A 13,449-nucleotide genomic window follows, 5' to 3' on the forward strand; every position below is an offset into this window, starting at 1 on the left:
AGCACTGGGGCTGCGGAGTCTTCAGAGCTTTGACAGTGAAGGGGCCTAGCCCAGACTTGACCTTGCAGACAGTAAAGTGAAAGTGAAAGTGTTAGTCGCTCACTCTCGTCTCACTCTCTATGACCCTATGGACAGTAGCCCACCAGGCTCCTCTGTCCACGGGACTCTCCAGGCAAAAACACTGGAGTGGGTAGCCATTTCCTCCTCCAGAGGATTTTCCCAACCCAGGGATGGAAACCAGGTCTCCTGCATTGCAGATGGATTCTTTACCATCTGAGCCAACAGGGAAGACCAGACAGTAGCAAAGTGGCAAAGATTTTAGTTCCCTGCCTGATGTGATTATTGGTTTATTTCATTTGTATGCTTCCTAACTTACTGACCCCTCTCCCCTACCCACCCAACAAAGTGTAAGCTCCAGGAGAGCAGGGAGTGAGTCTCACTTATGCAACACTTCACCCCAAAACCCGGAACACGTGGCCGGTAGAGAGAACTCAGTGAATACTGGTTGAATGAAAGAAATCAAGTAAATGGTTTTCCCCACCCCTCCCCATTCACTGGATGTGAATTTAGTGCCAGCCCATGTGAATTATGCCATAACTGTCTTATGCCACTGAGCCTTTGCACAGGCTGTGCCTCTGCCAGGCACAGTCACTGACCTTCCATTCCCCCTCTAGCTTCGGCTTAGACTTGGCCTTTTCTGAAAATCGTTCCTTGACTCTCTCAGTGGGTTAAACGGCCTCCTTCAAGCTCTTGGGTTTCCTCGTCACTGGACAGCTGTATTGTCAGGGTGACTCCTGGGAAGACTGGCCTACCTATGGGGGCAGAGTTGGCCTCTTTGGTTTTCCACCAGCTCTGTGATCAAGACACAGCACTCAGTTCAGTCGCTCAGTCGTGTCCAACTCTTTGCAACCCCATGGACTGCAGCACGCCAGGCCTCCCTGTCCATCACCAACTCCTGGAATTTACTCAAACTCACGTCCATTGAGTTGGTGATGCCATCCAACCATCTCATCCTCTGTCGTCTCCTTCTCCTCCCACCTTTAATCTTTCCCTGCATCAGGGTCTTTTCAAATGAGTCAGTTCTTCGCATCAGGTAGCCAAAGTATTGGGGTTTCAGTTTCAGCATCAGTCCTTCCAATGAATATTCAGGACTGATTTCCTATAGGATGGACTGGTTGGATCTCCTTGCAGTCCAAGGGACTCTCAAGAGTCTTCTCCAACACCACAGTTCTAAAGCATCAATTCTTCGGTGCTCAGCTTTCTTTATAGTCCAACTCTCACATCCATACATGACTACTGGAAAAACCATAGCTTTGAGAAGACACAGTACTAACAGTACATTTATTTACATGACAGGCTGTGACAGCCAAAGACAACTTCCTCCCCACCCTCCACAGTAGAATTTGCATCTGTCAGTGTTTGAAAGCAATCACCCAAGGACATCTCCCATACATATCTCTACTCAGCACACTGCAGCTAATGAAGCTGAATATTTGGAGTTCAGGTGCGTTTTGTCTTTTTATCATATTCCCCCCATTCCCAAGTTTCAAGAAACCATGCCCACACCCCAACCAACACAAGCCCGGCTGTGCTGGGGAAAATGTGGACCAAGAGTAAGGTAAGTAAACTCTGTCTCTTCCAAACCAGCTGTGAAAAAGAAAAAGTGGCAAAGACACAAAATCCACCAAGCATTAGAGCCACATGGTTCTAGGTCTTAAATAGAAGAAACAGTAGAACCTTCTGGAGACATCCAGAACAATACATCACATAAGTTGTTTGGTTGCTAAGTTGTGTCCTCTTTTGTGACCCCATGGACAATAGCCCACCAGGTACCACTGTTCATGGGATTTCCCAGGCAAGAATACTGGAGTGGGGTAATGGCAAACTCCTCCAAAAGGACTTATGCCAGCATGCCATGCCTCCCAGGACTGCTACAATCAGTGTCCCTGACCCCACGGCAGGCCACTGTTGACCCACGCCTTTAAAAAGGATCACAATCTTTAAAAAGGACCTCACTCACCCAGTGAATTCTCATCCTGGTTCTGCCAAGATTTGCTGGGTGACCTTGGGCCCACTGCCTATAGGATGTTCCCATTAGGGAAGCTCTGGGGACATCAAAAAAAGAAATGCCAAAAGGCTTAATGAACCCTTGTTGTTTAGTCACTAAGTTGTGTCTGACTCTTTGCAATCCCACAGACTGCAGCACGCCAGGCTTCCCTGTCTTCACTATCTCCCAGAGTTTACCCAAATTCAAGTCTGGTAATGCTATCTAACCAACCCTGGGATGTGTTTTAAATGCTGGCATTGAACAGGTGCCTGTTTTGTGCACTGTGACAATTTAAGCTAGACCGTTGGCCTGACAGTTACAGGCTTTATGATAAACATGAGTTCCTAGTGAACATACCAATGTGGCTCAGAGGAGACTCAGGCTGCAGGGCCAACCTGTGTCTTCAGCCAGGAGCTCTGACTTTACTGACTTTCGTACCTCATCTGGAGACCCTTGTCAAGTGAGCCTGAGAGCCCACCTGCCCCGCAAAGGCCACCCTGTTTGCTGGCCTCAGTTTCTTCTAAGAATCGAGGCCGCTTGACCAGCAGCAATTTTCTTTATTAAAGTTGCAAAATCTCTTTAAAGGGATTTTTGCACCGTGACATCTGGAATATTTGTAAGCAGGGTTTCTTTCCAGCTGGCCCTCCATAAACCCCTGAGTTGCTTCTGGGACCCATCCAAGGAATCCCAAGTTTTCCAGGATCACAGAATAAAAACTGGTGAGCCAGAGCAGTGCTGCCCAAGGCTCTTACCCTGCTGCCTAGCTGCCTACAAATAACTGAGATGAAAGTTTCACTGAAGAATACTTTTCATGGCAGAAGATGCATTGCTTACTAGTCTACTTTCTTCTATCCCTGGGATTTCCTTGGAAGGAATGATGCTAAAGCTGAAACTCCAGTACTTTGGCCACCTCATGTGAAGAGTTGACTCATTGGAAAAGACTCTGATGCTGGGAGGGATTGGGGGCAAGAGGAGAAGGGGACAACAGAGGATGAGATGGCTGGATGGCATCACTGACTCGATGGACACGAGTCTCAGTGAACTCCGGGAGTTGGTGATGGACAGGGAGACCTGGCGTGCTGGAATTCATGGGGTCGCAAAGAGTCGGACACGACTGAGAGACTGATCTGATCTCATTTCAAAAGAGACAGTGGAAAACCGTTTCACTGATTTTCAAACCTACGGATAAGTCACTGCCCGTAGTCTGTAAGCACAGCCTAAGGAACTTCTGAGATCACTTCTAGTATTAATGATCTCTAATATCGAGATCCGGAGAAGGCGATGGCACCCCACTCCAGTACTCTTGCCTGGAAAATCCCATGGACGGAGAAGCCTGATGGGCTGCAGTCTATGGGGTCACGAAGAGTCGGACACGACTGGGAGACTTCACTTTCACTTTTCATTTTCATGCATTGGAGAAGGAAATGGCAGCCCACTCCAGTGTTCTTGCCTGGAGAATCCCAGGGACGGGGGAGCCTGGTGGGCTGCCGTCTATGGGGTCACACAGAGTCGGACACGACTGAAGCGACTTAGCAGCAGCAGTATTGAGATCACTTCTAGTATTGGCATTAGTAAAGCTCTTAGACTTCCCTGGTGGCTAAGTGGTAAAGTGTCAGTGCAGGAGATGTGGGTTTGATCCCTGGATTGGTAAGATCCCGAGGAGTAGGAAATGGCAACCCATTCCAGTACTCTTGCCTGGAAAATTCCATGGACAGAGGAGCTTGGTGGGCTACAGTCCGTGGGGTCACAAAGAATCAGATATGACTGAACAACTGAGCATGTAGCAGGCACACAGTAAAGCTGTGACCCTATTAGAAGATGAGAGATGCCAGGAAATCCTGTCCCCAGGGTGGAGTGCCGGACCTTATCACCTGAGTTGGTGGTAACACATTTTCTGCACATCTTTGCCACTGAAATACCTACTCTCCAAGACCCAGGGCCTGGAGACGAGCAAACCAAATACTGACTTTTCTAGGGACCTGCACTTGCCACCCTGGTGCCTCAGATCAGATCAGTCGCTCAGTCGTGTCCGACTCTTTTCGACCCCATGAATCGCAGCACGCCAGGCCTCCCTGTCCATCAGCAACTCCCGGAGTTCACTCAGACTCACGACCATCGAGTCAGTGATGCCATCCAGCCTTCTCATCCTCTGTCATCCCCTTCTCCTCCTGCCCCCAATCCCTCCCAGCATCAGAGTCTTTTCCAATGAGTCAACTCTTCGCATGAGGTGGCCAAAGGACTGGAGTTTCAGCTTCAGCATCATTCCTTCCAAAGAAATCCCAGGGCTGATCTCCTTCAGAATGGACTGGTTGGATCTCCTTGCAGTCCAAGGGACTCTCAAGAGTCTTCTCCAACACCACAGTTCAAAAGCATCAATTCTTTGGCACTCAGCCTTCTTCACAGTCCAACTCTCACATCCATACATGACCACAGGAAAAACCATAGCCTTGACTAGACAAACCTTTGTTGGCAAAGTAATGTCTCTGCTTTTGAATATGCTATCTAGGTTGGTCATAACTTTCCTTCCAAGGAGTAAGCGTCTTTTAATTTCATGGCTGCAGTCACCATCTGCAGTGATTTTGGAGCCCAGAAAAATAAAGTCTGACACTGTTTCCCCATCTATTTCCCATGAAGTGGGGGGACCGCATGCCATGATCTTCGTTTTCTGAATGTTGAGCTTTAAGCCAACTTCTTCAGTCTCCTCTTTCACTTTCATCAAGAGGCTTTTGAGTTCCTCTTCACTTTCTGCCATAATGGTGGTGTCATCTGCATATCTGAGGTTATTGATATTTCTCCTGGCAATCTTGATTCCAGCTTGTGCTTCTTCCAGTCCAGTGTTTCTCATGATGTACTCTGCATATAAGTTAAATAAGCAGGGTGACAATATACAGTCTTGACATACTCCTTTTCCTATTTGGAACCAGTCTGTTGTTCCATGTCCAGTTCTAATTGTTGCTTCCTGACCTGCATACAGATTTCTCAAGAAGCAGGTCAGGTGGTTTGGTATTCCCATCTCTTTCAGGATTTTCCAGTTTATTGTGACCCACACAGTCAAAGGCTTTGGCATAGTCAATAAAGCAGAAATAGATGTTTTTCTGGAACTCTCTTGCTTTTTCCATGATCCAGCACATGTTGGCAATTTGGTCTCTGGTTCCTCTGCCTTTTCTAAAACCAGCTTGAACATCTGGAAGTTCACGGTTCACATATTGCTGAAGCCTGCCTTGGAGAATTTTGAGCATTACGTTACTAGTGTGTGAGATGAGTGCAATTGTGCGGTAGTTTGAGCATTCTTTGGCATTGCCTTTCTTTGGGATTGGAATGAAAACTGACCTTTTCCAGTCCTGTGGCCACTGCTGAGTTTTCCAAATTTGCTGGCATATTGAGTGCAGCACTTTCACAGCATCATCTTTCAGGATTTGAAATAGCTCACCTGGAATTCCATCACCTCCACTAGCTTTGTTCGTAGTGATGCTTTCTAAGGCCCACTTGACTTCACATTCCAGGATGTCTGGCTCTAGGTCAGTAATCACACCATCGTGATTATCTGGGTCGTGAAGATCTTTTTTGTACAGTTCTTCTGTGTATTCTTGCCATCTCTTCTTAATATCTTCTGCTTCTGTTAGGTCCATACCATTTCTGTCCTTTATTGAGCTTATCTTTGCATGAAATGTTCCTTTGGTATCTCTGATTTTCTTGAAGACATCCCTAGTCTTTCCCATTCTGTTGTTTTCCTCTATCTCTTTACATTGATCGCTGAAGAAGGCTTTCTTATCTCTTCTTGCTATTCTTTGGAACTCTGCATTCAGATGTTTATATCTTTCCTTTTCTCCTTTGCTTTTTGCTTCTCTTCTTTTCACAGCTATTTGTAAGGCCTCCCCAGGCAGCCATTTTGCTTTTTTGCATTTCTTTTCTATGGGGATGGTCTTGATCCCTGTCTCCTGTACAATGTCATGAACCTCATTCCATAGTTCATCAGGCACTCTATCTATCAGTTCTAGGCCCTTAAATCTATTTCTCACTTCCACTGTATAATCATAAGGGATTTGATTTAGGTCATACCTGAATGGTCTAGTGGTTTTCCCTACTTTCTTCAATTTAAGTCTGAATTTGGCAATAAGGAGTTCATGGTCTGAGCCACAGTCAGCTCCTGGTCTTGTTTTTGCTGACTGTATAGAGCTTCTCCATCTCTGGCTGCAAAGAATATAATCAATCTGATTTCGGTGTTGACCATCTGGTGATGTCCATGTGTAGAGTCTTCTCTTGTGTTGTTGGAAAAGGGTGTTTGTTATGACCAGTGCATTTTCTTGGCAAAACTCTATTAGTCTTTGCCCTGCTTCATTCTGTATTCCAAGGCCAAATTTGCCTGTTACTCCAGGTGTTTCTTGACTTCCTACTTTTGCATTCCAGTCCCCTATAATGAAAAGGACATCTTTTTAGGGTGTTAGTTCTAAAAGGTCTTATAGGTCTTCATAGAACCGTTCAACTTCAGCTTCTTCAGCATTACTGGTTGGGGCATAGACATGGATTACTGTGATATTGAAACATTTGCCTTGGAAACGAACAGAGATCATTCTGTCGTTTTTGAGATTGCATCCAAGTACTGCATTTCGGACTCTTGTTGACCATGATGGCCACTCCATTTCTTCTGAGGGATTCCTGCCTGCAGTAGTAGATATAATGGTCATCTGAGTTAAATTCACCCATTCCAGTCCATTTCAGTTCGCTGATTCCTAGAATGTCGACATTCACTCTTGCCATCTCTTGTTTGACCACTTCCAATTTGCCTTGACTCAAACCTGACCTTCCTTGGTTCCTATGCAATATTGCTCTTTACAGCATCGGACCTTGCTTCTATCACCAGTCACATCCACAGCTGGGTATTGTTTTTGCTTTGGCCCCATCCCTTCATTCTTTCTGGAGTTATTTCTCCTCTTATCTCCAGTAGCATATTGGGCACCTACTGACCTGGGGAGTTTCTCTTTCAGTATCCTATCATTTTGCCTTTTCATACTGTTCATGGGGTTCTCAAGGCAAGTATACTGAAATGGTTTGCCATTCCCTTCTCCAGTGGACCACATTCTGTCAAATCTCTCCACCATGACCTGCCCGTCTTGGGTTGCCCCACGGGCATGGCTTAGTTTCATTGAGTTAGACAAGGCTGTGGTCCTAGTGTGGTTAGATTGACTAGTTTTCTGTGAGTATGGTTTCAGTGTGTTTGCCCTCTGATGCCCTCTTGCAACACCTACCATCTTACTTGTCTGGTGCCTGGTGCCTAGTGCAACACCTACCGTCTTACTTGTCTGGTGCCCTGGTGCCTAGTCCTGGGGAAATCTGGGGAAGGGGTGATGACAACAGGGTGGGAGCTAGGTTGAAACCAACACAGCAAAGGATTGGAAGAAACAAAGCTCTCTCCCTGCCTCCTATAATCTGTGGATCACATCCACCCTGCCCCACCCTGATAACTGATGTCCTCCATTTTTAAGAGGCTTGCTGACAATGTTTGCTTTAGATCTGGTAAACACGACCCTTTCCCCAACACCCACGGTGATCCAGAGAAATGGCCCCTGGAAGTCCTACAGTGGTGAGTAATTTGCATAGGGTTACAAAATTTGGGCTCAGTGGTAAAGAATATGCCTGCAATGCAGGTGACACAGGAGACATGGGTTCGATCCCTGGGTTGGGAAGATCCCCCAGAGGAAGGCATAGCAACTTACTCCGGTATTCTTGCCTAGAGAATCTCATGGACAGAAGACTCTGGCAGGCTACAGTCCTTAGTGTAGCAAAGAGTTGGCCACAACTCAGCAACTGAGCATGCATGTGTGCATAGGATTCAGGGTACTGGAGAGTTCTGTCAGAGCCAACTCAAAATTCTGGCCTCCTAAGTACCTTCCAGCCATCAGATAGTAGGACCACATGAGACTGGCAGGTTAGAACCAGTGTGAAAAAGTTGTCACAAGGAAAGTACACATTATAATTACGAGTTGAAAAACTAGAGTATGAAATAGCAGAGCAAGCAAGCTAAAAAAAAAGTCTGAATAAGACACCACCGTATGGACAGTGGGTGTCAGCACCTCATGATATATTCCTTCCAAGTTTTCTACAATAAGCATGTACTTCCTTTGTAATCTGGGGGCAAAAATAACTTTAAGAGCCTGTCTCTCCAGGGGCACATGATAAAGTATGGTTCAGGGAGCAGCAAGTTTAATCACTAGCTTAGTCCCTGGTGTGAATGTCAGTTTGAAGAGATAGGTCCTGAAAATGTCAAGATACATATATTCCTTGTTTTGGGGGGGCCTTAGCATTTACTCCTTCTGGACATGTGACTGTGGGTCTCCCCCTAAATTCCTGGCAGTGTGGAATATACAGAGAGAGGAGTTCTTGGAGGGGGTGTGTGCTCTGATTTCTTTTTTTTTTTTTCCTTCAAGAATCATCCTTAAAATCATTCAAGACAAAATCAGGAAATTGAGTTCTAGCCCTAGCTCTGATCTCAGGCCTGTCACTTCCTTTCCTTGGGCCTCAATTTCCCCATTTGTAAGTTCCCTTTTGGCTCTAATATTCTAAGAGCTAAAGGAACCAGCACTCAGATTTAAGGGTTGCTAAGCCTGATGAATCTAGGGCAAGAGAGAATAAGGGAACTTTCGGCTGCTCAGCCTGAGTAAACAACTCAGAGTAGAATGCGAAGGCCCAGCCTAGAATCCTGACACAGGGCTTGGGGCCGAGAGGAGGGAGGAGTTGAGAATCAGCCCAAGGCTCTCAGCAAACCCCCCACCCCCAGATCATGGCCTCTGGTCAGTGTCTTGGGGCTGTCTCCAAAGGGTAGGGCAGTCTGGCCTGGAGCAGGCAAAGCCAAAGAAGTGACCCGTTTATTTGTGGAGCCAGAGCTCCCAGCAAGGGTGGCCGGCGCACCAAAGGCTCAATCCAGAAGGGAGGAAAAAGCATCGCAAGGCTAAACAGGGCCACCTGTCCAAACTGGGGAGGAGCGAGACAGATGTTGAGACATCCTCCTCCCTGGACTAACCCAGGGCCTGGAACAAGCCTTTGACCTTACTGTGGCCAATCTCCTGGGTGACAGGTTCCGCTGCTGACTCGCTGTGTGCCCTTGGGTGAGTTCTTTCCCCTCTCCTCAAATGAGAGGACACACCCAGGTCCTCCTGTGGCAGGTGAAAGACCATGCATGGTCCACTTCCAAGTAAAGGAGACTTAGAAGATGGGTACTCTAATAGCTGTCAACTGGAAAAAGAACTCTAAGATTCAGAGCAGACAACAAAAGTGAAAGCAAAAGCCAGTGGCCAGAAGCAGACCCTTCACCTCGTCCCCAGTCAGAAGGCATCTGAAGTTTGGGAACTTCCCCAGCACTTAGGGAGAAGTCTTCTCAGTGCCTCAAATGAGAAGCCCAGAGTCAAAGGTCCTGCAGCTCCAATCTTCTCCAGCCCCAGGGCTTGGAGGGCTTTACTACCAGCCCCACAGAAGGAGGGAAGAACATTTACCAGAACCATGACCCAGGAGTCCCCCAAAGGGGCAGGCTGTCCAGTGTAAATGCCAACAGCAGATGGCCTGCTGGCTCTGCTCTCAGCGTTGCCATTCCTTGCACATACACAGAAACGCCTGGGCCCCATGACTTCTAGAGATGGAGAGCTGGAAAGCCACAGCTGGACCAGCCTGGACCCTGCCAAGATCCCACCACCTCACTCTGGCGGGAGACAGGCTGGTAGTCTGAGCCTCACCCTACATCCACAAATCTCACCCTTGAGCAGTGGTCACATGTTAAGAGCACATGTTAATCTCTGCCTCCTGTGTGGGGCCCCAGGTCATTCCCTCTGCCCCCACCAACCTGCAGGCCAGCCTCCTTCCTCTCTCCTATCAACCTTCTCCAAACTCCGACCTAACTCCTACGCAACTAGGTTTATCTTCTGAACTCATCAACAGGACCAAATCACTCTTCTGCTTAAAGAACCTGAATGGAATTTGCATCTTTCTTTGTCTTTCTTGTCCAGTAATGTATGCTGAGCACCCAGGACACTGCTTGGCGCACATAGGCATGCAGTCCACCTCTGGGGTTCCAAGATGTCTACTGAATAAAGTCCTACCTGTGATGACCTGGCCCTGCCTCTCCAGTCCAGTTCATCCCAGATCCTCCACTCCCTTTGCTTCCCCTCATCTTCCCATAAACCTGCCATGACCTGAGCACCTCCTAGTACATCCTGTGCACCTTCATACCTCCATGCCTTTGCCGGTGCCATTCCATATGCCCAGACACCCTTCCTACCCCGTCCCTCCAGGAGACTCCACTTCACTATTTAATATCCCAACATTCTTTTCTTAGCAGCATCTCCTGGCATGCCTCACTCCTGAGTTTCTTTCTTTCCTCTCTTCCTCCCTAACCCAGCACCACAGCTTCCTACAGAGTACTTGCCATGTGATAGGCATGAATGTCCCACAGCTTAGGTTATCATTCCCATTATACAGGTGAAGAAACTGAGGCTCACAGAGGCTGTGACAGCCCACGGTGGGTCACACAGCCGGGAAATGGTGGGGTCTGACTCTACTGCCACCTCTTTAATACACTTGCCATTTACTATTCACTAGACTGGGAGCTCTCTGAGGCCCCTTGGCCTTGTACCCTCGGGGCAGGCCTGGGCCTTTGTCATGCTCAAGAGGCCCTAATCATTGAAACACTGTCAGTTCAGGACACCTAAGGAACAGATCACAGTCAGCCCCCTCCCCTTCTTCTGTCTTCCGTGTTTTCTCCCGGTCTGGGCGGTACTTCTGGGCAAGTTGGGAAGAGACACATTTGGAGGGAAAGGGGCTCCCTGCCAATTGCATTTGGCCCCATCAACCTAGGTCAAGATCCCCGTGTGACGTCTGCAAAGTGCGAAGGCCTTCCACAGTCCCACAGCCGACTAGGAAAGCCATTCTCAAGCGATCCCTTCAAAACGAAAGCCAGAAGCCAGCAATCTCAGACGCCAATCCCTCTCCTGCGGCCCAACAGGCTGGCTCCGATCCCGCCCACCGCGCTCTGGCCACGCCTCGGTTCCGCGCTTCTGGACCACCCTCAAAGACAGGAGGGACCCGACCCGGGACCACACAGGCTTCTCTGGGCGCAGCACAGGTGCCCGGGGCCGCTACCCACCTGGAAAGTCCCGGGCGGGACCGGGGAAACCGCAGGGACGTGCAGGTTTTCTGCACCCTCGTCCTTCGGCTAGGAAAGCTTTCTTTCTGAAAGTGACTATCCTTGATAATCAGACCCGGCGTTCGGGTCTTCATTTGTAGATGAAGAAACCTGGTTACACCTACTCTGCTCACACCCCATTCGTCACCCTTTGCCTCTAGTACCTAAAACACACACTCACGAACCTAAATCCTTTAAAAGTCTCCATTTCCAAAAAGGATTAAGGGATGGGGGAAAGGGCCTCGTTCGGGCAGCGACAGGGTAGTTTCCTGGGACCTAGTGAGAAGTTCTGCCCTAAGAACCAGGGGAAGATGCCTCTTTGGCTACGGGTTAGGAACTGACAGGCGGATGGCACCTGTCCCCCCCACCCCCAACAGGGAGCCCGGAGGCCGGCTCTCTCCTCTCAGCCGAAGCCAGCTGGCCCCAGCGCGATGCCCGGGAGCCGGGTGTTCCAGAGAATGAGAGTACGGAGTTCCTCTGCCGCAGACCCCGGGCAGGAAGCTCTAAGACGATCCTACAGACAGACCCGGACAGCCGTCGACTGCCTCCGGGGCCCCGTGGTGAACAGTCCCTCCGCCAGGCGCGGCGGGGCGGAAGGCGCAGACTCACCGGGGCGGCGGCGGTTCCAGCTTGGTCTCCGTCCGGCGGCCGGGGGCTGGGGGCTCCACGACCCCGGCCCCCTCCCCTAGGCTGCCTCCTTAGGGTGCCGCGATCCCGGGGCTGGGGGATCAGGGGAGGCTCGGTCGAAGGAGCACGGTGGCGGAGAGCGAGCCGCCAGCTCTCGAACTGGGATGGGGACGCAGGAAGCGCGGCCCCTGAGCGCCGGCGTGCGGGAGGGAGGGACCGAGAGAGGCGGAGGGCGGTGCCGGCCCCGAGTGGCCTCCGGCCCCGGGAGGCACCGCCCACCAGTCGACCCTCCCCCTCTGCCCTCGGGACCACCTGGAGCCCCAGGGCACCGAGCCCCAGCTGCGAAGAGAAGAAACCCACTCCCTGGAACGGCTGGGGGAGTGCGGGCCGGGGGCGTTGGACCGCAAGAAGTTGGCTAACCCAGGATGGGGGGGAGAGAGCAGCCTGCCCCTGCCCCCCGGGGCAGCTTTCGTGTGGCGCCGGGTGGGAAGGGCGTGTCGGCCGGGAGTCCGGGTTTTAAGTGTTAAGGAGACCAGAGAGTCCCTACCAGACCCAGTGCGAGGGCAGAGGTTCAGCTCCGCCGGGCCGCCCCGCCGCGCCTTTCCAGGTGGGGCGCTCACCTGGCGAGCCGGTGCGCCGGCCTCCCCGCCTCCCCTCCTCCTCCGCCCCGTCCTGGGGAGGCTGCCCTTCCCTCTTCACCCTCAGGCAGGGTCTGGGCGCTGGGCCCCGCCCGCACCTCCCAGGGCTGGTCCCTGCAAGGTGACTGATGGGCGGAGGTAGGAAAGGAGGAAGCCAGTTTTTGAAAAGCGAGTCATCTCGGGCCCTCGACCTGCCCCCACCCCGCACCCCGGGTCCCCTGAGCGCCCTCCGGGTCGCACACTTGAGCCTTGGTCGGGGTGGAGCCCATTCCAGGAGCCTGCGCCCGTGCCCGGGATGGGGGCGCCCTGGCTCGTGCCTTCCCAGCTGGCGTCTTGTCTCCAGCTTTGCCGAGAACTTGCGCATGGAAGCTCCGGTTGGTGTCCTGCAGACCAGGTGGCAGACGGGTGAACCTCCTCTGCTTAGATCTTCAGAGCTGCTGCCCGAGGCCTGGGTCTGGGCAGGGTCAACCACAGCTCGGAGGGCACCTCTGCCCCCTACCTGGAGGTGCGCCCTAGACCTGCGCTTCTGGGACCCAGCCCGATTCTAAACACGCAGGTAGCCATCCTCCTCCTCCTTCAATCTAAGACTGTTTTGCTTTCCAAGAGAGGTCAGGTCGGGGTCCCTTTCTCCTAGTGTCCAGCCCTTTGAAGTTCAAATCCTGAGAAAAGCTGATAGGCCAGGTGTCAGAGAATCTAGCTGAGGACAGAAGGCGCCTCCTACTGGGAATCTGCCCTGTCCAGGATGGAAAACAGATACCCTGGTGGAAATTGCAATCAGGTTCACTTTCAAACTGCCAGCTTCATAGGTACACATGATTCTCATGTGTGTATACCTACAGAGTGGTTACACGTGGGTATTTTTTTCCCATTGCTGCTTCTTCACATGCATGTGTGTGTGTTAGTCCTTTAGTCGTGTCCGACTCTTTGCAACCCCGGGGACTGTAGCCCGCCAGGCTCCTCTGTCCATG

The 13,449-nt window shown here is 50.6% G+C and overlaps 1 protein-coding gene and 1 long non-coding RNA gene across 3 annotated transcripts in view; one reads left to right on the plus strand and one right to left on the minus strand.

Annotated features, from left to right (window-relative positions):
• TMEM51 (transmembrane protein 51) overlaps nt 1–12,081 on the minus strand; it is a 61,912-nt gene extending 49,831 nt beyond the window's left edge. For both annotated transcript variants that reach the window (XM_055582629.1, XM_055582630.1), the window contains exon 1: nt 11,826–12,081. The gene's annotated coding sequence lies outside the window, so the exon portion shown is untranslated. The remainder of the gene's footprint in view (nt 1–11,825) is intronic.
• Nucleotides 6,836–10,145, plus strand: LOC129653199 (uncharacterized). Its single transcript, XR_008714977.1, has 2 exons — nt 6,836–7,628; nt 10,042–10,145. It is a non-coding gene; the product is annotated as an uncharacterized LOC129653199 (long non-coding RNA).
• Nucleotides 12,082–13,449: the final 1,368 nt, after the last annotated feature.

This window comes from Bubalus kerabau, chromosome 5, assembly GCF_029407905.1.
Source record: "Bubalus kerabau isolate K-KA32 ecotype Philippines breed swamp buffalo chromosome 5, PCC_UOA_SB_1v2, whole genome shotgun sequence".
NCBI lineage: Eukaryota > Metazoa > Chordata > Mammalia > Artiodactyla > Bovidae > Bubalus > Bubalus kerabau.